Source organism: Protopterus annectens, chromosome 10.part0 (genome assembly GCF_019279795.1).
Source record: "Protopterus annectens isolate FY-2018-M chromosome 10.part0, PAN1.0, whole genome shotgun sequence".
Classification (NCBI taxonomy): Eukaryota; Metazoa; Chordata; order Ceratodontiformes; family Protopteridae; genus Protopterus; species Protopterus annectens.
The window spans coordinates 833,147,054-833,169,556 of record NC_056744.1 but is presented as its reverse complement, the minus strand read 5'-3'; positions in this window follow the sequence as shown (position 1 = coordinate 833,169,556).

The following is a 22,503-nucleotide window of genomic DNA, read 5'->3' as shown; positions in this document are numbered from 1 at the left end:
CCCCAACTTTAAATTTGATCTGGGACACTCCTCCCAATCCCATCTCATCAGCTTATTCTACCTAATACAGAGATCATTTGGGAAGGCAAAACCCCTTAGTCACTTAACCTTGAATTATCTTCCATTCCTCCTCTCTCCCTTTCCACTTATAACAAACTAAAGTAAAACTTTATTCAGCTGCTTACATTTTTCTGTATTTGTGTTTCTTGCTACTTGCTGCTTTTTCTCTAAAGTGTTCAACTGCATCATTTCTGTTGCATTTATTATGCTGGTTTATAGCCCATCTAAATTAAGTGTTATTCTAAGCCTCCTAGTTTTGGTTTAAGCATTTGGGCTTCAAGCCCACCCATTAGCTCTCCCTTGCCTTTCTCCCTCAGATTCTGAAAAATATGGACGGACAATTTCCAACAGTTTCTATTGCCAATCTGGTTGATATGGGCATCCTGAGACAGTGTAGCAACTGCCTCATGTGCATGGATAACCTCATGTACATGGATAACCATCTACTACCACCACCACCTAGGAACACAATTTGTGAGAGATGCAATTACATTAGGAACCTAGAGTCCATGCTCTCTCCCTCTCAGGCCAGTATATCTGGCACCAAAAAGGTTGACAACACAATTACTACACCTCAAACACCACCCACATCTACACAATACACACCCACATATGCGGAGGCCCTCAACACAAACATACCCAAATAAAGGAGATCTCAGAGGCAAAAACACATGCAATCTCCACAGCCCTCCACACCACATACCATGCATAGTCCACACACTTGTGTCCAAGAACCACCAAGGCTTCACCATAAACCCAACATATTAGTCATAGGAGACTCCATCTCGCACTAGGCTGGAAAAGGAGAAAGTCTTGGTTAGTTGTCGGTCAGGTGCCAGAATCTGCCATATCACATACCCACTCAAGTTTCTCAACAACAGGTACTGTTATGAATCTGTCATAGTCCATGTTGGCATGAATGACTTGAAACGTACCTCCCTGGACTATATGAAGACAGACATGACATGATTGAGCTCGCTGATTATGTGTCCCAGGCAGGTATGTCCCTAGTCTTAAGCAGCATTCTGCAATCACCCACAATGATGTCTAAATGCAAACAGAAAATGATTGACTTTAACAACTGGCTTAGTTTCTGGTGTGATTCCAGGGGAATCCAGTACCAGTACCTGACAGCCTGGGAAGATATGATCGACAGACCATAATGCTTTGCCAGAGATGGCCTGCTTCTGTCTCACCTGGGCTTCAAGCTTCTGGCAAAGGCTCTTGCCTCCCCCATAGTGCCTTTTTTAGGAAAATGAGGACGTTAAAACTACCAACATAAAAATTTGAACAAAACACAAATTAAAGGTCATGCTGCTAACCGCTAGGAGTCTAAACATGAAACTGCACTCACTGCAAGCATTCTTAACCCTGAAAAATACTGACATCTGTGCATACCTCTCAACCATGACAAATTCCTCTGTATTTCCTGGTTTTGAGGGCAAAATAGTGGGGTGCCATGAATTCCCAAGTGGCCCCTTCAAATCCAGATTTTTTTTTTTTTTATTTACAATTTTTAGTTACTGCTGACATCATCTTGATGATGGCAGCATTATGACAGTGCCCGACTGTCGGAGACTGGAAAAGCTATAAAAAATGAAAAGTTGTGCAAGGCTGCAGCTCAGCTATGACTTACAGTAACTCAGACCGACACTTCCTGAAGTGTAGTGTTAGGTTGGCATGCAGCAATATGACAGTGAATAAAAATAAAATTTTCTTACAATATTACAGTAACTTATCTGGGGATGTGTTGTAGAATAAATGTGATCCAAATTCACCACTAGAATTTCAACTTCATAACGTTGGGAATTGCTTGCAGTCACGAGTTGTTCCTCAATAGTGGAGTATGAGACAGCAGGTTCCCTGAAAATTAAGCTCTGTGAAGTGTGAAGCAAGTACGCTAAAGAATGCGCACTGTGGCGCTCCAGGAAAAAGGCTGCAAAAGAGCGAAACATCTTTGGATGCTTGATCATTCATCGTCTTATCAGTGCTCCCTGCCGTATACTTAATTAAATAGATTCATTGAATGAACAAGTGAGGTTGCGCTTGTGTGAGGGAAAGAAATACCAGTTACCACTCAAGCCCCCACCAAAAAATAAAAGTTTTTCTTCTTGTGTTCTCTGGAATTTGGTACCTGTCATTGTAAATTTGACAGCTGCAAAGTTGTACAGTACTTGTTCTGAATGATATGACCTCTTCCTTTCTAAATAGATACATACATTTTTTTTTGAAAGGCACCACATATTCTGCATTCTTTTCAGCTTCTTTGCTTAATATTTAATCTTGAAACAAAAATTTAGAACTGTAGTATTAAAAATTATATGTCAGAGGCAGTAGAACTGAACACAAACAAATTGTATTCATATAGGCAAGTATGCTTGGCTTCTGCAATAGTGTTGTGGTGGGGTGGGTGATCATACCCAAGGGAGGCAACTATGTATGAAAGGTCTGCCTTTGCTTCAAGCATTTGTAAAACAAAACTTCAGATCACGCATATCCAGTCTATATAGCAGAGGTCCGTACGTACGTTTTCTGCCCTGAGTAAATAAAACATCAGTAATGTACTGGGCCACTTCTAAAAAGCAGCAACAGATCAGCCTAGCCTGTCACCTTCTCTAACTGTGCCTCTCCAGTCTTGATGCGTTCATTTATGCGATACCAGGTGTCTGCTAACAAAAGATGAACCTGAAGTCATGAGCACATTTATTGTTTTATACTTGGACAATACAAATCAGTTTATGTAATACTTACAGTTTATGTTCACCGACTTATAGCTTATAGATAGCTATAGAGGCAAGGTTAGAGAAGGTGACAGGCTAGGCTGGTCTGTTGCTGCTTTTTTAAAAGCGGCCCAGATCTGTGCAGTCACAGAAACCTGGTTCAAAGCTGCGGACAGCACCCCAGCCTTACCTGGTTACTCATCCTATCATGCATTCAAACCCCAGACTGTGAGCAGTAAAGCTAAAGGAGGTGGAGTTTCGATATATATTCAAGACATACACATCTCCATGCTGGTCAAATAGTATGATGCACAGGAGACATTCCAGGTGCAGTTAACCATTGACAAGACCCCTATTAAAATCATAGCTAGCTACCAGCCCCTAAATCTGACTGAACCAATCAGCCTGTCTGGACCTGTTAGAATCTATCAAGATTCAACCCTTTACCCTGATCCTGGCTGGCTGACTACCAAAACACAAACTGGAAGATCTACTCATGCCAGAACACAAATGCCCAGAGATTCCTAGATTTTGTCAATGCAAACTCCTTGCAACAGCTAGTTGATACCCCCACAGGAGGTGATAATATCTTAGACTTGGTATTAACCAACATGACTAACCACTGCAGCATCCCTACAGTATCATCCTCCCTGGTAAAATCAGACCATAAAGCGGTCACTTTTGAAATCACCATCTCCCCTGATGCCCCTTCTAGCTAGGATCAAACAACAAAGCTTCTCCAAAGTGGATTACAACCTCCTGAGGGAAGGTATAAACAGCTTGACAGCTCCCTCCTCCCTCTGTAGGAATTGGCACCAGTGTCCAAATCTACACCAAAGTACTATACAAGCATTTATATAGATGCATGGAATCAGGAATACCTGACAGGACAAAATCATCCTCCACAAGGAAGAATAAACCTGTCTGGTGGACATCCTTCTTCACATATGTCCACAGTCTCAAAGGAAGCACCTAGATCTGTTTAGAACTTGTGGTCAAGGGCACCGTATATACAAATGCCGTAGATATAGCAAACTTTCTAGCTGACAGACTCAGTGAAAACTTCACCCCTCTGTCCCACCATCAGTAAATCAAGACATCCCCAGTACCTGCCCCCTTCCCTATAGATCTAGGAAACAGGTCATCACTGCTCCTGCAAAGGCCAAAAATACAGCTGCCATGGGACTCAATAACATCCCAGTCTGCATCCTACATTAACTCAGGCAGCAGCATGCAGCACCAGTGCCCTAGTCAATCAATGCCCGAGTACCAGCTTCATCCTAGCGGAGTGGACAACAGCCACTGTCATCCCTTTGCACAAAAGTGGAGCGTCCACCAATCCTGGAAATTATAGACCCATCAGCCTATAGACCCATCAGCAAGGCCATGGAATGGATTACTATGAACCTCATTAACAAGGACATTGGCAACCTCCAAATACTCGATCCTACACAGTTTGGCTTCATCAAAGGGAGGTCATGTCTGTTAAATTTGGTTGACTTCTTTGAGACGGTCACCAAAGCCATGGATGAGGGGGAGATGGTGCACACCGCCTACCTTGACCTGGCCAAAGCCTTCAATGCTATTCCCCACTCAGGCATAATAGATAAACTCTCTCAACTAAGCATCAATCTGTATGTTACCAGATGGGTAGCAAACTGTCTCATTCATAGAACCCACTTAAGTCAAAGTAGGGGAGGTCACCTCAAGCAGTGGACCCGTAACAAGTGGCATACCCCAGGGTTCAGTCTTGGGGCCTCTTATTTGGGATATACTTTTCTGAGGTGCAGGCCAAAACTAGTGGGCTATGGCTGACCAAGTTCGCAGACTACTGCAAGCTGGGTGCTGATATCAATTCCGCTAGTGATGTGGACATCCTCCAAGAGGGTCTCACTCAGACAAATGACTCATGCGAGAAACATGGCCTCAAGCTGAATGCCAAAAATGCATCATCATCCCCTCTTGGAAGAGTGACGTCCCCACAAATTATCACATTAATAACAATGTCCTAAGCACGCAATCAGTTGTGAGGGATTTGGGCACTCGGGTTGACAGCAACCTGACTTTTGACCACCAAGTTACTTCCGTTGTACAGAAAGCCTTCTACATGGCCGAGGGCCACCTCATAAGTAACAGTATCTCATCCAAGGACAAGGAGGTCATAACATCCCTAGGAGGTCATAACATCCCTGTATTCTTCCCTTATAAGGCCCATTATTGAGTACAATGCTCCTTGCAAAGCACATGCAGCAGCTAGACAGACCACAGAGGTTCCTCACCAGGAGAATCCAGGGCCTCAAACATCTACCATACACAGATAGGCTAAAAGCCCAATCCCTCTTCTCAGTTTCATACAGACTCCTCAGACGTGACCTCTGTCTGGCATACAAGATGATCATGGACGCCTCCTTGATAGAACTGCTGCATATCCGCAAGTCAAGCTCCACTCCAGTAACCCGCACACATGGCCCTCAACCTGGTCTGTGACATCAACGGGACTTGTTGGCAGGATAGATTTGTGTCCCAGAGACTCCATCTGTGGAATAGACTCCCTCTCCATGTCAAGCAGAGTACATCTTTACCCCCTTTTTAAGTGCAACCTGAATAACTGGATGGGAAACAGAAAATACTCCCCTGAGTTTTCATCCATGTCCTTGCTGGACAGGGGCATTGGGTGCTGACTTGTCGAAACATGGGCTAAACTCTTGGCTAGGCTTATGAAGCCTCAAGGCCAACAGCCTAGTAACCTCCTATGGTGGTTACAAGGCCAATAGCCAAGTAACCTCCTATGGTCCTATGGTGCAGCACCATGTAGACAGAAGACCCCAAAGGCCTATTGAGCAAGCTCCTTATAGGGTGCCTAACAGAGTCAAACAGACTCTGAAGGAGGAGTCAGAAGTGTGACAAAGGGAGATACTGCCACAGCCCAGCTATCTGGAATTTTGTAAATAATTATACGTCATTTGTGAATATCAACTTGATTCATGCCAGATGCTTTTGTTACAAATGTATTTGAACTGTATGTCATGTGTATATCAAATTGCTGGTATAGAAGTGTTTGCTGAAAAGGTTTTTGCAAAGTGCTTGAAATGTATCCACAGTGTACCCTACTGGAAAATAACAGAAACATACATGCACTACTGTAACTGTTTAAATGTATACTTTAATAATGGAAACTGGAATACAGGAGGTTAACTTCAGAAAATAACAAATTAAATTACTTTATGGCTACGCAATAAAAGATATCATCTTTCAGTTTCAATGCAGCAAGGAGAGACAGTATCTACAACTAGGGAGCATTCTATATTGTCTTGGAAGTGTTTTAAGCCTTCCAGCATTGGCCAAAGACATGAGGAAAAGCCCTTGTCTACGTATTTCTACAGGTAGATGCTAAATGCTACCAGCTGCCATCAAAGGTTGTTTTGGGGCCTGGGAACTAGGAGTCAGATGACAAGCAATGATGTCATTCTGCAAGTTATCCCAGCAGTAATATTTGAGATATTAACTTGAGAGGTCTCAGACAGAGACAGCAATCTGTAGTCGGTCTTGGACCTGGCAACAAGATCCATTTACTACACATCTGCCTTCCTCTGTAAGCAAGTTTCTAGAAATAGTAACTCTCTTAGATATAGTCAGGAATAAAGCAAAGCTTAGTTTAGATATTTTTCTTTATTTATTTGAGACTGCCTTGCAATGTTTTAAATATTTCCTGTGATCTGTGATTTTGAACTCTGGTGTCATTCTAAATATATATTTAATATTGTCTTGTTCTTTTATTTATTATTAAATATATTTTAAACCTTTCATTGTGGCTGATCTGTATACAGTTTGGGCAAAAGGGGGCACTGCTAGTAAACCTATGCCAGCCTTTCCCAGGAGTGTATGTGTGTGTGTGTGTGTGCGTGCATGTCTGTGTGTGTGTGTCAGCTACTTGGGCAGGAACCCGAAGCACTGGTTGGACGGAGAGGGTGCTGGAGATCTTGGCTTGGCCACTCAGTTGAGATCTCAACTCTATATCTGTGCCAGTGGGGAGTCTTACTGGGGATCTGGAGAAAGAGGAAGAAACCAGCCCAGGACTGACTGTAGCCTCATTGTGCTCTTAAAGGAAACTGCACTTGATGCAGAGAGCTGCATCTGGAAATACTGTGCGTCTACTTATTATCCCACTGTATGTCCCCCACTGTTGCCAGTGGTAAGGATTGAGGCTCCTTGATTACTGGTCCAGTGATGAGTCATCACATGAGGGTAGAAGGTTTCCCTGGATGGACAATATTGTTCATGGTGTACCAAAATTATGGGGGGTTTGAAGTGTGCATAATTTGAAGATGGTTTGTGAGGGAATTGTTTCTCGTCAGATAAGATTTTGGTAAGGTTTCTTAGTTCTTTGAATTTAAGGAGGAGAGAAGAAGATTTTGACTTTATCCATTGTTTCCAGGTACTGTCTCTTAACTTTCATAGTGGAAAAAGTGTATCTTTAGAGAACCAGGGTGGGGGATTAGATTTGATCCTAATTTTCCTGATGGGTGCTAGGGCATTTAGTATGTTTAGGAAAATATTGTTAAACTCGAGAACAGCACCATTTAGAGGAAGGTTATATAGGCATGTCCAATTGAAAAGAGAAAGAGTTGGTTGTTGAAAGTTTCTGCACTGAAGTTGGACAGGTAGCGTCTGTCTCTAAGAGTTATTGGGATTTGAGAAGGTGGTCTTAGTATTGAGATAGGGAGGTGATCACTTAAGAAGTCTGGTAAAGTAGTGGGATTATGGTAATGATTAGGATTTAAATTAAGCTCCAATAAAGAATGGAGCTGGAGTTTTTAATTGATGTGGGTGGGAGTAGAAATAAGTAGACTGAAACCAAAGAGGTTAATACTAAGGGTAGGGGAGTGGGGTGAGTTTATTCCAATTGATTTTGGTGTCCCCTAGTATGATTGCCTCATATGATAGATGTTGGGAGTTGGGAGATCCAGGATAAAACAGATTCTAGAATTGGAATATTGTTACCAGGAGGTATACAGATAGATGTTATGGCACATTTTTTGTGTGGGTTAAGGTGACAGTTGAGGAAGATAAGTTCTGCAGGGGAGAAGTCAGGAAGGGGCAAGGAGAGGGGGGAAGAGGTTAAGCTGCTCTGAGTACATGATAGCAACACCTCCCCCTTGTTTGGGAAGCCTGTCTTGCCAGAAAATGTTATAGCCGGGGGGGGGATAGAATTTCTGAGTTTGTGATACGAGGTTTGAGCTAGGTTTTGGAGAGAGTTAAGATGTGGGGAGAGTGTGGGCAACTCAATTATGTAGTTCTCTTATTTTGTGTGGGAGACTTTGTAGGTTGATGAAGTAGATAGCTGTTTAGTTGGAGAGGTGGGGAGTTGTTGCCCAATAGTTGACATGGAGGTGGTAAAGTTGGAGGAAGGGGATGAACCAGGATTGGGCTGGATGTCCCCATCTAGTAGGAGTGTTACACGGAGACAATTAGGTTTAGAGAAATAAAAGTAGTGGGTCTGAACTTATGTTTGGGGAAGAGAGCGAGAAAGATTGAAATGTTTTAATTTGTGAACTGAATATACTGTAGAGAGAGGGGGAGATAGGGAAGTGCAGCGTTGTATTGTAAGAAGATGTTACTTGGGTAAGAGTAGGTGATAGTGGAGGTACAGTAGGTTAGTGTGATAATAACTTAGTGTGATAATAACCCAGAGAGGAGGAACACAATGGGAGTTAGCAGGAAATACACTAGCATGGTATTACTTTATGTGGGTGTATTATTGAGATGAGGGGAGAGGAGATGTTGATTGTAGGGGGATTTTGTAAGAACCAAAGAAAACTCAAGAGGCAACACCATCCAAAGTGAAGGAGACTTTAATTATATATCTATGAAGAAGCATTTAAAGTTACAGGAAAGTGCTCAAATTAAAGTCTCCTTTGCTTTGGATGGTGTTGCTTCTTGAATTTTCTTTGAATTTTACAAGTGTTTATCATAGAAGCACTTTACCCTGCTGACTGTGCTTGCTTTACTTTTTTGGAATTTGTAAGAAAGTTAAGAAGGCTTAAGGAGGAGGAAAAGGTTAGAAGAGTGAGAAAGAGAAAAATAGTGTAGGTGATGAAAATCAGGGTTGGGCAGAGGTGGAGAGGGGGAAATTGATTTGTGCTACAGAGGTAAAAGGAAGTGGAAGGAGTGCAAAGTAGGGGAGGGATTGGTGATCAGAGGCTGAGATGTATAATTATTGGATAATTGGAGTGAAGAAGGGCCTTTACCAGGAGGGTAAAGTATAAAAGTGGAGTATTCAGGGGTGGGTGGGAATGGGGGTAGGGTAGAGGAGCTGAGTGAGCCCTAGTGAAGCGAGGGTGAACAGAGTGGGGCGGACCTGGAATCGGACTGTTTTTGGTGCACAGTCTCTTTTTTATTTGGTACACAATCTATAGTGGTGGCCAGAAGGTAGGTGCAGAATTCCTGTGAAAATTAAGATGCCACACAGTACAAGGTATCTGGAGGAAATACTTAAATGTCAGACAAGCTGACTGTGGGTTGGTAGAGCCAGTAGATAGGTTAGATTGTGAAGCTCTACCTTGTAGTTTCAAACAGGAGAGTCCTACCATATAGTTAGGTGGCCTTCTGAGGGAGCCCTTTCTGAGGAACACTGTAATACACTAAGATAATGTTAACAGTCTTTCAAAAGGAAAATGCAGATAAGTAAACTAGTTACATTAAAGCTATAGTAAATTAAAAAAAAATGGGCAACCAATTATTTTACCAGCCAAACTTAAAGGAAGTTCCACTGTATTTGCCTTTTCAGTAAACATGTAACTTGTAAAGTAAAATGTAATTTTATTTGTGGCTGGGGCAATGTACTTCACAAATGTTTGCCCTACTGCATAGTCTGCTGCATGGTGATTCTGTATTGGTCACATGACAGCTTCCTAAGCTGGACTCCGACTTGCAACTATAGAAACATATAGAAACAGAAAAGACATCTAAATCTTGTTTGAGTACATACAAAGGGAAACGCTCTCTAATTTTAGGAGATCACCAACAGTTACAAAAAATTACTTAAGATAGAACAGCTTCGCTCTACCATTGCAACAGAGCTTAAATTGTGAAACCATTGTCTATAATGACTCAAACTGCACTTTGGACTGAAAAGCCAGAAACTCTAAAGAACATTAACTCATTTGGTCAAAAGTAGTCAGATTTTAAATCAGATAGTTTTTTCTGACCATTACTGAATGCTGCATTCTCAGTTTCTCCTGCGAGCTTTTCTGACCATTACTGAATGCTGCATTCTCAGTTTCTCCTGCAAGCTTTTATTGTTTGCATATTTATTTTCAATTGCAATTATTTTTTTTTTATATTTCAAGTAAATAATTAATCAAAACACAACTTTATCAGCAGATAAAAACGGATATAGCCCCCACCACAGTGTAATCCAATGCTCGAGACCAGGTTCAGCACAAACTTTAATCTTTTGTGGCTGATGGTTTATCTACTGATTTAGGGTCTATGCATATACCTGGTTTACCCAAATGTTTAGTGTCCACCCTTTTGGAAAGTGACTTGTCAGAACTAATTGGTACCATCTCAGCATTTACAACCGGCTTATTTTGAGGATAAAAACATTAATGTGTTCTTGTTTGAGTCATGCCTGACTGGTAGTGATATACCTTAAAGCTTGAGGAGGAGGAGGTGTTTGTACCCCTCCATTCTGAAAACAGTGTGTGTGCGCACAAGTGTGATCAAGCTTCAATTACTTTTGGCAAGGTTGCACTGAAAAATATTAAGGTGAGTGAAATCCTGTTGAGCTGGTGAATATAACTCTGATCTCTACATGGTCACTCTGGAACTTATCAGGTAGTGTGGCAGGATCCATTACACCAGGTAGCAATGCATATATACCCTATAACTTCAGGTCAAGTCCTTTATATAACAGAAGTAGACCCAAACTCATATTGCAGGTACAGTTACACATTTAAGCTTTAAGAGAAGTGATGCAGAGTTCAGAATCCATAGTCTCTACCTGGGACATCTCTGTTAATTTAATGCTACATAACAGTCAGCATATTCAAAGGGCAATGTATCTGACATGCAAATGAATGCAGACAGATGTTTATAACTGCACAAGACATACTACCAGCAGCAATGTGGAGGCTGAGCAAAACAACTGAAATAGGGAGTAAGGAACAATAAATTCCTTGAAATAATAGCAACATAAGACATGCATGCATATGTAAACACCAAGATTTTGATCATTATTCAAAAACAGACAGGAAGCCAGAGGAAACTCAGCAGTATTAGATTAGCATAGTAGAAATTACAAGTACCACTAAGTAACCATGCTGACATTCTTCAACAACTTACGTTTTCAATCACAGTGTTAGGAATCCAATGTAAAGGACATTGCAATTATCAACACAAGAAGAGACCAAGACATGAATTACAACACACACACATTATCTTCAGGCATTATATGCTTAATCCTGATTATATTCTTTATACAAAAACAAGAAGACTTTACTATGGCAGGTGTCTGGTACCTACATGCTAACAAATCATTAAGATTATGCACATGTGACAAATTCAAACCTCTTGTCACCATAAAAAGAGACAGCAGTGGCAAAGCAGAAGAATATCTCAAAGTGGCATGACCAGGCAAGGCCTCAGTCTTGGATGTCTTGCAGCTGGTTATTATTAAACCAAAGACAAATAGTCACCAAGCCATCCACAAGAAAATACATTCACACCATATATACGTGAAGGAAGGTAAAGCTATGAATTATCTGCACAGCAAAGACAAGCAAACCTCCCTGTGATGAGGAACCCCTAAGGACAGCATAATAAATGTGAAAGTAATGGACCCAGGATTGAACCCTAAGGTACTCAGGAAGACGTTTCTAAGTAAGAAACTACCCTCTGTGTATGGCCTTAAAAGGTAGAGATAAATCAGTCCAGTACTACAGAAGACAGGCTGCAGTAAGAACACAACTTGATCAGAATTCCATGATCCACAATATCAAATGTAGCAGAGACTTCCAAGGAAGACCATGACAAACAGAAGCACTGATGACTAGCCATAAGGACTTAACTTACTACCCTAATGAAGGAAGTAAGCTGAGAGTGACAACTGGATAGCAAAGAGTCCATCAATCCAGGACCTATAAGACGAACCTCATGCTGTACAACAAATGAAAGGCTTTGAGATTGGATCCCAACAGTCCTGATAATCCAAAACTGGTTTCCTGTGGGCCACAGCAGCCAATGCCTCCTCAAAATAGACACTATTTATTTTTGACTCTAAAGTATGGGCTGATTATTAGTCCACAACTGTAACAAAGAAATTCTTCTGGGTGATGTTGGGGTTCAACCTTCAAGTTACTACCTCTGTAATCCCCTAATTATGATAGGTTCTTGACCTGAAGGGAATCGCATTTATTCAGATTAAACCCTAGACATCAAAGGCAACTCAACAAGCCCAATACAGAACTGGTTCAAAAGACATTCAGGCACGCTATAAAAGTTGTAGAAACACAAGTCCAGACCACAAATGTTAACACATGCACTTGATATTAAATTCAAGATGTAATTATATTCAGGACTATAGAAAACCAAACAAGAATATGAAGTATGACACTCGGCCTCAATGGAAAAGCAGCCTGGAGAGAGAAGAAACAGATATTATAGGTTTGGCACTGTCATAAAAAAGAGAAATGTCCATCTTACAGTGATGTAATGCACAAACCTTCCTGGCAGTGAGAGAGGACTGGGCAGCACAAGTAATCTACCACACAAAAGAGCATGGTCATTTAATTAGCCATTGCCAAGATCTCACTGGACACAGAAGCTGCCTTCTTCTGAGTTATCTCAGTGTGGCAATCACTGTAATACTTGTTCAGATCAAGTATGCTGCTCTAAACGTCATCCTTTCTGCAACAGGGTGTGCAGATCAAAGCCAAATCATGACTCAAATGCCTTAAGCAGGATAGATTGTATATGTATAAACGTACATATACTTATACGTATATTAGGGCAAGCCATTACAGATCAATGAATAGTGACTTATAGCCAGAAGTCAGTGTATTAAATCCAGTTTCAATGTCCTCCAAAAACAGCAGAAGAAGTACATGGTCTAGTTTGAAAAAAAAAAATTATGGCATTCCATCTCGTGATCCAGGGGATTAAAATGGGGCACCCCAAGAACAAAGTGGACACAATTATCTGATCAAAAGACCAGCTTTACTATCAGGTTGGAGCTTTCTGCATCAAGGAGGAATATCAAATCAAGAGAGACTCAGAGGTTAACAACTTGAACAAACCCAAATTCCTTAACGCATAGGAATTTCTTTGTTGGGGCTACTGATTCATATTCAATCTATGTCCTCACACAACTGGTTGTATAATAGGTAAGGATAAACCTACAGTTTCCTCCCATAGTAAAGATGCCTTCATATGTGTGAGCACTCCTTCTGGCAACCTGGGCCACCTTAATCTCCGATTTAAAACAAATGGCAGTTCCATTCCTGATTCTTTTCTCTCTAGGACAGTAAATAACAGAATCACCCAGAACAACAGTAACAAGTAGGAACCAAAGCTATTATGAAGGCATGCCTCCTTTACTAATGTAATGTCAGCATTATACAGCAATTTTCAGGCAGTCCCAGGTTTGCTGAAGGTGGACCTTGCATTAGTATACAGCATTCCATATGGCACCAAATAAAGACAAGTCCCACTGGCCTATCTAAGATGACAAGAGGTGTCCTCAGTACATCCTGTAAGAAAAAAAGACGAATGCTCCTCAGCAAATCATTTCACCCCAGGGTAAAGTATAAAGATCCGACTATGGCCAAGGGTGCAACTACGGATGACTGTGTCAAATGTGCAGCTGCCTGCAAGCCTGGAAAACTCTCTCTTCGTACACATAATGCAACACCTACCTCTATCGCTGATCTTATTATAAAATTTAAAACTACTTTCAGTACTGCTGTGCAGTGATATAAAGTATCTTTTTATATCACCCATTAATTTATAACTCGCTGTTATGATGTTATTGAGATATACCACGAAGGAAAGTTTATTATCAGCCTTGATAGCTAGACTTTTAACAGTGGACAAAATATCCAATTTCTTATCCTGCAAGTGATATTTGAGTTATTTTAGTAGACCCAAGTCTTGTGGGTTTAGTTTAGTTGACATTTATGATCATATTGTTTTCATTGCCAGTTACACAAATTATCTAAGCTAATCTTTTAAAATCTGTCACATAGATTTTTAATCAGCTTACTTAGCTTCAAGTCATTTATATTAAAGTTATGAAATACTTCCGAAAGTATTTCTGGATCAGACAAGTAGATGTTAAACAGAGATAAAACTCAAACAAGGAAAAAATGCAGGAGTTTTGCAAAGATTAAATAAGAGAGCAACCGGACAACATACCAAAAGTACAAGAGTCCATAACGGCCAAAACAAATAAATAAAAAACAACCTGAGATGGAAAACAGCAAGTCCTAAAACTCAAGGATGCATCATTACAGTATTTTAGTAAGGATTTTACTCCCAATTTCCAATACTCTTGCTAATTACATACACTAACTCCAAGCCAGAGCAATCTCAGACTCTGTGTACTTTTTGCCTACATCCCCACCCCAACACATATTCACAGCTGTAGACCCACAGTACTGAATTTCACACTTACAGTCCTAGTAATTTCAGCTCACATTCAATCAATATACTTGGTAATGTGGTGAACAAATCAAGCAAGCTAAACTGACAGCATATCACCAAAATCACCAGAATGATGAAAATTATGCAAGATGATAGTAAAATCAGACTCCACCACAACCATATAAAAAACTTCTAACACAAAACAAAAAGTCAGCAACCAGGCTACTGCTGTTCCCTCACAGCTGACCATAAGCAGCTGTCCCCAGTGCCTCCCTCATTTACCTGGCCTAGTGATCCCTTCCATCCTTCCTTGGATTCACTCGAACCATGTGCAGGGCGAGTGAGAAGAACAAGGCATCCTGGGGCAGTGTTATTCTACTTGTGTTAACTGTTCTGAACCCCCCTGCACATGTGCGCATACTGTCTAAGGACTTGGAATCCAATAGGTAGTGTGCCCGTCTCACTCTCCAAGGTAAATAAAGTGGATATAAATCCCACAAGCTCCTCGCCCTTCACCTAGCTCCTGCGGTACCCAAGAAACTAACCAAATTCAGGTTGCCTGGGTTGTAGTTGGGGCTTTATCCCTTTACTTCTGCTTCAATGAGCCAGTTTGGTTGAAAGTACATATAAAATATTAAACATATACAAAGTAGCCAAGAGACACAGTATCTCCAAGGCAAAAGAAATGGAAAGTAATTTATAATCCACAGTGCAGGAAGTGTATAATTCGAGAGGTAGTAAAGTGAGACTGCAAATAAAAGTGGAACTGGATACTGGGGCATCAGTATCTATCATTTCTATTATTGGCTACAAATAACTGTCCCTACACATATTCATGGTGTGTCACATAGAAATTTGTATGAAAAACAGATTTGAATCCATACTGCATTTCACCTTACCAAAAGACTTGACAAAAAAAGGTGAATTTTTCAGTAAGTACTAAATGTGTTACTGCCCTTACTTTTTGCAAAGCACCACTACAATACCATTCTGAAGAACACAGAAGAGCATGAGCTATAAGCCAACAGGGATATACATATGAGATTCTCAGGAAAAATATTGTTTGATATAGCCACACGAGTGGTGAAAGCAGGCTGCAGGGTGTAGCCTGCAAGGCAGGAACCAAAGCCTTAGGACAGGACACACAGTCATACCTGGGAATGTTGAATCACCATCATAAAGGTTTTTATTATTGAACCTCTTGGCAATACACTTTGTATAGAAATGGATGAGAAACTGATGGAACTTTTTTGACAACAAAAGGGACAGCAACATCAAATATTTTATCTTATGTTGTATCACATGGAATACAAAATCTGGACAGGATTATCAAGATGCTTCCACATCAGTGACAATACTTGAGCAAGTACCACTGAGTGAATAACTCAATAAATGGGAGGGGCATTTGCTCAGGCACATCCTCATAGTTGGTTCATTTAAAAAAAATTAACATATGACCTAGCACCAGCACGAGTATGCAACACAGTACTTTATTCTGTATTAGACCGAGCCCTAAAGCAGTATCACCATTGTTACGCTGATCTGGATAGTGAGATCCAGAGTGAACCTACTAAGACTACCTGTCCACATGTTCACCCATGGTTAGAATGGCAAATCAATCTCATAAAATAGATGAAAGACCAGGCCAACAGCCAAAGATGGAAGGATGACAAAAACTAATAACTACAGACTGGTAGAAGATCAAACCATTATCGAAAGATGGACAGATGACTGTATCAATACCTGTAAAATGAAAGATGACTGATACCCATAACCAGACTTGTACCAACAGATAGTGTATGGCTTTGGACATTCATCCAACAGAAATAACGACTGCTCTGTTCACCAGTCATAACAGATGACGCTACCTTGCACACATCCAGCTATATGGCAGATTCAAACACCACACCACGCACACATCAAGCTATATGGCAGATTCAAATGCCACACCACCAAGAAACAAGTAAAGAGTTGATTACACCAAAACTGTTGGTCTGCACAAGAGATGCTGGGCAAATTCACCTCACAGACCTCCCCAGACCACTGACAAAATGCTGAGCCATGCAGATGCTGATTGTTGCAACTGAAGAAACCCCTGTAGTGTTGAAGATTGAAGGAAAATGTATATCAAAATGAAGTAAAAACAAATGGATGTCTATCAGAGTAAAGCAATGAAATTAACTCTGCATGGGCAGTTTCTGGAACAAGGACCAGGGCATATGGATTAAACAACAAAAATTTACTAGCATAAATATATTAAAACACAAATAGATACAAATGATTCAATTATCTAACCAAAGTTACCATAGGATTTCTTATGACATATGGTGTTAGTATCTTATGGCAGAATGTCTTCAACAGATTTAAAGCTAAATAGTTTTGCATGATACCACATAGGATGCACCAAGGAATTACTATTACTTCCCCTGGGATATTTAGGGGGAAGCATAGGCTATTAAGATGACATTACACATGTACTAATCATACAGTATGGACACGTGAACTTGATGAGGCACCATTCTGTCACTTCAAGTAGCAAGTAAAGCTGCATGAAACATTTCTCCAACCTGGCATGTTACTATTTTTTGTACATTTTGTAATGTATAGTATTAAAAGACATAACGCACATATTTAATATATGTTGCTGCAGGAATGCACATAGCAAGCTGAAATAGCTTCAAATGTATATATCAGGCTAAAAACCACCAGAGGCTTTATAGGCCTAGTCATATAACCCAAACCAGTTGTATCCCTATGTATCATGGGCATTTATTAATAGAGGGTATGTTAGGAAGTTTCTAGTGGTTATGTGGGGGTGGGGGGTATGTTAGTTTGGGCATTATTGTCTGCCTCTGTCTAGAAGAGACATTGGGGCCAGACCTGGGGTGAATTACAGATTTCTGATCCATTGCTCAAGGTTATGCTTAAATAGGGTTAGGGATAGACTCTGCTTCAAATGGATGGGGAGCCTGTTCCAGAGCATGATGATTATCTGAGACACATATTTGTCTCGCCAACATGTCTTATTTATGTCATAAAATTTAAATACTTGAATCTAGTGGTTCTGATGCTGTTTATTTTGCAAATGTGCAAAAGGTCCATCATAGCTGGATCTGTGGATGCCTTGCATACCAGGCACAGGCTGCCTCTCAGTAACCTGTAGAAGACTTGAGTATAGGAGACAGGGTTTTATGGTGATCCATGACAATGTGTTTATACCTTGGATTTTCCTGGTAAGGAACCTTTAGCACCAGCTGTTGCACATGTCTAGTCACGTACATGTCAAAGGGGGCATTATTATGGTTCTGATAAGGGCCAAATAAAGAGACACCATGACTTCCTTGGATCTGGATGCCATGCTCTTACTTATAAGCTGGGCAACATAAAATGATTTTCTTACTAACTTGGTCACATGTTGGTCAAAGGCCAGATTACTGTCTACATATGATCCCAGACTACTGGGTCAACTCTTAGAGGAGTGTCTTAACAATGGAGTAATTAGCCTGGTTGGCAGTTTTCGCAAAAGGAACTAAAATGCATTTCTTGGCACGGAGTTTTATTCCAGGACTTTGACACCAATCCTTTGACTGCATTACACCCTCTTGTAAGAGGTTTGTATCATGGGGAATCTATGACAGCTCTCAGTTTGCAATGATCTTGGAACTTGGTCAGCCAAAGGTCCTTGACATTAATCTTTACCTCCAAAAAGTGGATGCCAAACAGGAGCAGTCCCAGCACAGCCCATGAGGTACCCACTAGTGCCTAGTCTCTTAGTGGAGGTGGTCTCTCCAGTCCTGACTTCCTGGGTCTTGCTAGCAATACAGTGAGTTATGGAGGAGGTTATGCCCAGTTCGGTTAGTTTATCAACTATACACTATATAGTGTAACAATATTCACAGTCTGACCATTTAAAAGTAATTTTCAGAAGCAGTATATAGTACAACAATATTTGCAGCCTGACCATTTAAAAGCTATTTTCAGAAGAACCATACATTATAATACTACTCACTGCCTAACCATAAGGGATTAAAAAAAAAAAAAACTTTTACCTTTTTTTTTTAAATAATTCTATATTACAATGGACCTCTTTCAGCTTCTGGGACATTTCTGTAGATATTCACAAATGGAGACCTCTCTCCAACTTTGTCAGCATGTACATCTTGCAAGTAAATAAAAACAGTGAATCTGAAATTGTCACTCTTGTCACTAATAATCTAGCATTAGAGGAATGCATATAGTTTGTTTTAACATTATATATTTAAGCAACAACTGATGAGTGGGTGTGGGTATATTTAGGATTTACCCACAGATGATGAGGTTTGATCATGAGGGCGAAGCCGGACTAATTAAACAAAGCCAACTGTTGGTAAATCCTTATATACCCACATCCATGAGTTGTTTATTGCTATTACACGATGACATTATTTAAGAAATAAATGTCCATAGAGTTCCTCTGTGTCGTTTCCTCATTCTTCCACGTTTGTTGATGTACTGCACATGCATATGGGACTTGCATTCTCATGCTCGCACAGTACATCAATGCTGTTGAAAACAAGCGATGGAGAAGCAAAGATCTCCATTACTTTTTTTTTTAAACTATAAAATCCAGACAGGTTAGACGTAGGAAAGAGGTGGGGCAGAGATGCAAGGTAAATCAGTACCTGATTTTCCTTGTATTTTCTCTGCCCTACATATATAGCTCTACCTCATAGCTCAATAAATGTGGACAAAGTCTAAAATAACCAAGGACAAAAGCCCCAGAATATGAACTTAGAAACCTGCTAGAATAACAAGATTTTGTGTTATTGAGCACTGTCTGAAGGATATGAAGTCTGAAACTGAAATGCGTGTCACTATTTAGTGACTTCACTCCTAAAAGGTTTGTCAGAAAATCACAAATTTTATGAGGAACAGACCAAAAATGTAAGGCAAAAATCTGGACAGTTGAAAAATAGGCCTCCGTAGCACATATTAAAAGAAGAAAGTCTGGACGCTCAATGGTACTTCAGCGAGCAGACTTTTTTTTTCTATTGCTATATGCTCGATTTACAATGGGCATGCTGCTTGGGCAGACCAATCAGCATGCACATTTTTGAATAGTAACGAACCATCATTGTATAATTACAATTTAAAAGATGTTTAAAGGAACAAATGCACACTAATTCTGAGAGACTTTTCAGTTAATAGAGAGACATGTTACATTGCATATTCTTTCCCAGACTTGCTGCTGACTGTGTTAATGGCTGCAAGTTTGAATGGTTTGAGTGTTCTTGTTAAACTGTTTCTGGAGTGGTAACAAACGTTTACCACCACTATAAGGACTCAGTTTAACCAAACAAGCAATCCTGTTTGAGGGCTACTTTTAGATATGGGGTATAATAATCATCATTACTGTCCACATCAAAGGAGAAAACTTACTGTTATAATACATCACAAAGTGTAATGTCCCACAGTTTTGTAAGCAGTACAACACTACCCTCCCTGTAAATGCCCAACACGAATTGTCACTTCAGAATTATGAAAACAATCCGTTTCTTCCATTATTCACTGCATTGCAGTCTACTTGCTCTGTACAGCAATGCAAACCTAAACAGGACCAGCCTGCAGAATATTTAAGCTTATTATTTTTTTTAGCTTCTACCCTTAAAGAGCAGCTGACATTCCAGGGTACAATGGAACAGAAAGTATACAATACGATACATAATCCCATATCAGCAAGAAGGGAAAGGTGAAACCATTTTGCATATTATTTCATCACCCAAAAACCCTTTCAGCTAATGATTGATTTAAGATTCCAACACAATCATATTCATGCCAGCATATGGGTTCTGTGGTTTTTGAATCCAACTTGCACGGAGATAACTGGGTCTTCTGGTGTTGTACTTTTGTTTCTAAATTTGTACAAGGTACCTTTTCTGCCTTCAGACAATTTTCGTTACAAAATTCCTGCTATCATTCGTTCTATGGATATCCTGATTTCTGTCATGTCTGTTTTGTTCAATACTGTTTCCTGCCCATAAGAAAATCAGGTTTCAAGCAGCCCATTTACAATATTAATGGTGCAGTTTTACAAAAAAAAAAAAAAAAAATACAGTTAAAATGGTTCTGAAAAAATGCACTAAATGCAAGATCTGAGCAAATTCAAGATTCTTTAGTATGCCGCATAGTGCCAGTCATCATCCGAGTCCATGAAACAGCAGGAATTATTTAACAGGAGGCATATTTTAACAAGAGACATATTTCACTCATTCAGCCTCTGATTAACCACTTAATCCAGTTGAGTGTAGCATGGGTTCCTGAAACCTGTCCCAGCATTCAAAGGGTACAAGGCACATAAGCTTATGCTAACTAGGAAACTTACAGACGTGCACATACGCTACACGTGCACACTCACTACGCATGCCACAAACAACTAATGGCAATTTAGAATTACAATTCAACTCTGGCATGCCCTTGGGATGTGGGAGAAAAACAGACAAACCAGCAAAAACTCACATGCGCACTGGGAAGATGTGCAGTCTGCTTACAGAAAGCAACCTAGCTGAGAAACGGACCAGAAAACCAAGTGCTGTTAGGCATCTTGTACTTGTATGTAGTAATGTTACACAAATCATTCTGAAAACAAAGCTCACTCAGCTGGCTAGTCCTTAAAAACAAATACTAGATTAGAAATAAGTCCATAGCATCAGGCTGTTTATGGAGAGCTACTACTAACTACAGCTGCTGCTTCTGAACCTAGTGGACTGATTATTTTGACACTGAACATGATAGAATAATCTGCAAATTAAAACAAAGGAAATGAAAAACAAGGTGATGGGACTTTCACAAAACACTGAAAATATGAAGTTTATATTTACATATTCAAAACATGTTGCATCAAACATGCTTTTGGAATTTAGGTTGAAGGGTTTTTTTTTTGCCAGACTTTGGAAGTAGAGTAGCAAGAGCAAGGGAAGGCTGACCTACAGAAAGAACAACAGTGAGAGACCTGCACTAAATGCAGTCCATAGCTGCAGGGAACCTAGAAGCTGTAGGTACAAATAACAGCCTAGGCTGAGATTGAAATTCCTGAGTTGAGCCTGAAATCATTCCTGATCGATTAGTGTTCTATACTAGTCTGTACATTTATAGGATTCATACGAACTTCAAACAATTTAGGCTTGTGACTATAAATACAATACAATATGCTTTAGAAACCGAGCTGTGCTAGTAACCTGGATTTGGTGATGGATTCCATTCAAGGAAAGGCAGGGCGTAAAGGAGAGAATTCAGACGCTATAGGTAACGCTACATCTTAAGGCAAGGTAAAAGATGATGTTCAATACTCTTTGTTCTCTGGTGGAAACTACAGGTGCATACAGGCAAGCACCATCTGATACACGTTTGTATATAACAGCACACAAAGCATGTTGAAATTACGCCAAATTTCTTCTTTATACAGAAAACACCACCTTGACCTTGGTGAATAAGTGATGCATACCTTCCCATCCACAATGTACAAGAGACTGTCATGTGCCCTGGCTAAGGATGAGATGGTGACAAAGGCTAATTTCCATTACAGGAGACTGACACCCCTGGTCAGTGGCTGAGTTGGGGATACCACTTAAAAGTAATTTACCACATTTGGTTCGGATGCATTTTGAACTACATCACATGGTATCCATGGCCCTCTAACACTGTCTTTGGTGTTTGAAACAAATGAAGATATTAAATCCTTTGTAATTTTGTTTTTAAGAAAACACTGAACTGGTTTTAAAACTCTGCCTTATGGTTATGGTAAATGCAGGGACAAGCTTTACAAAAGTCTGGGGGGCAGCATGTAAAACATGCTCAAGTCACCTTATTCCCCTTGTCTATATAGTCACCTCTCTAAAAAGGGCTGAGTTTATGCAGCAGATGACTTCATCCACTACTTCTGTAATGAACACCATGAACCAAAAAAAGTAAGCACTTTCGTTCTGACAACAGAATTTCATCAAACTGGTTAGAACCAATTACAACTGCTAAAATACATAACAAAAACAAATCGCATGACCTGACAAAATTAAGCAACTATTGTTTCAACATTGTTTAAGGTTAC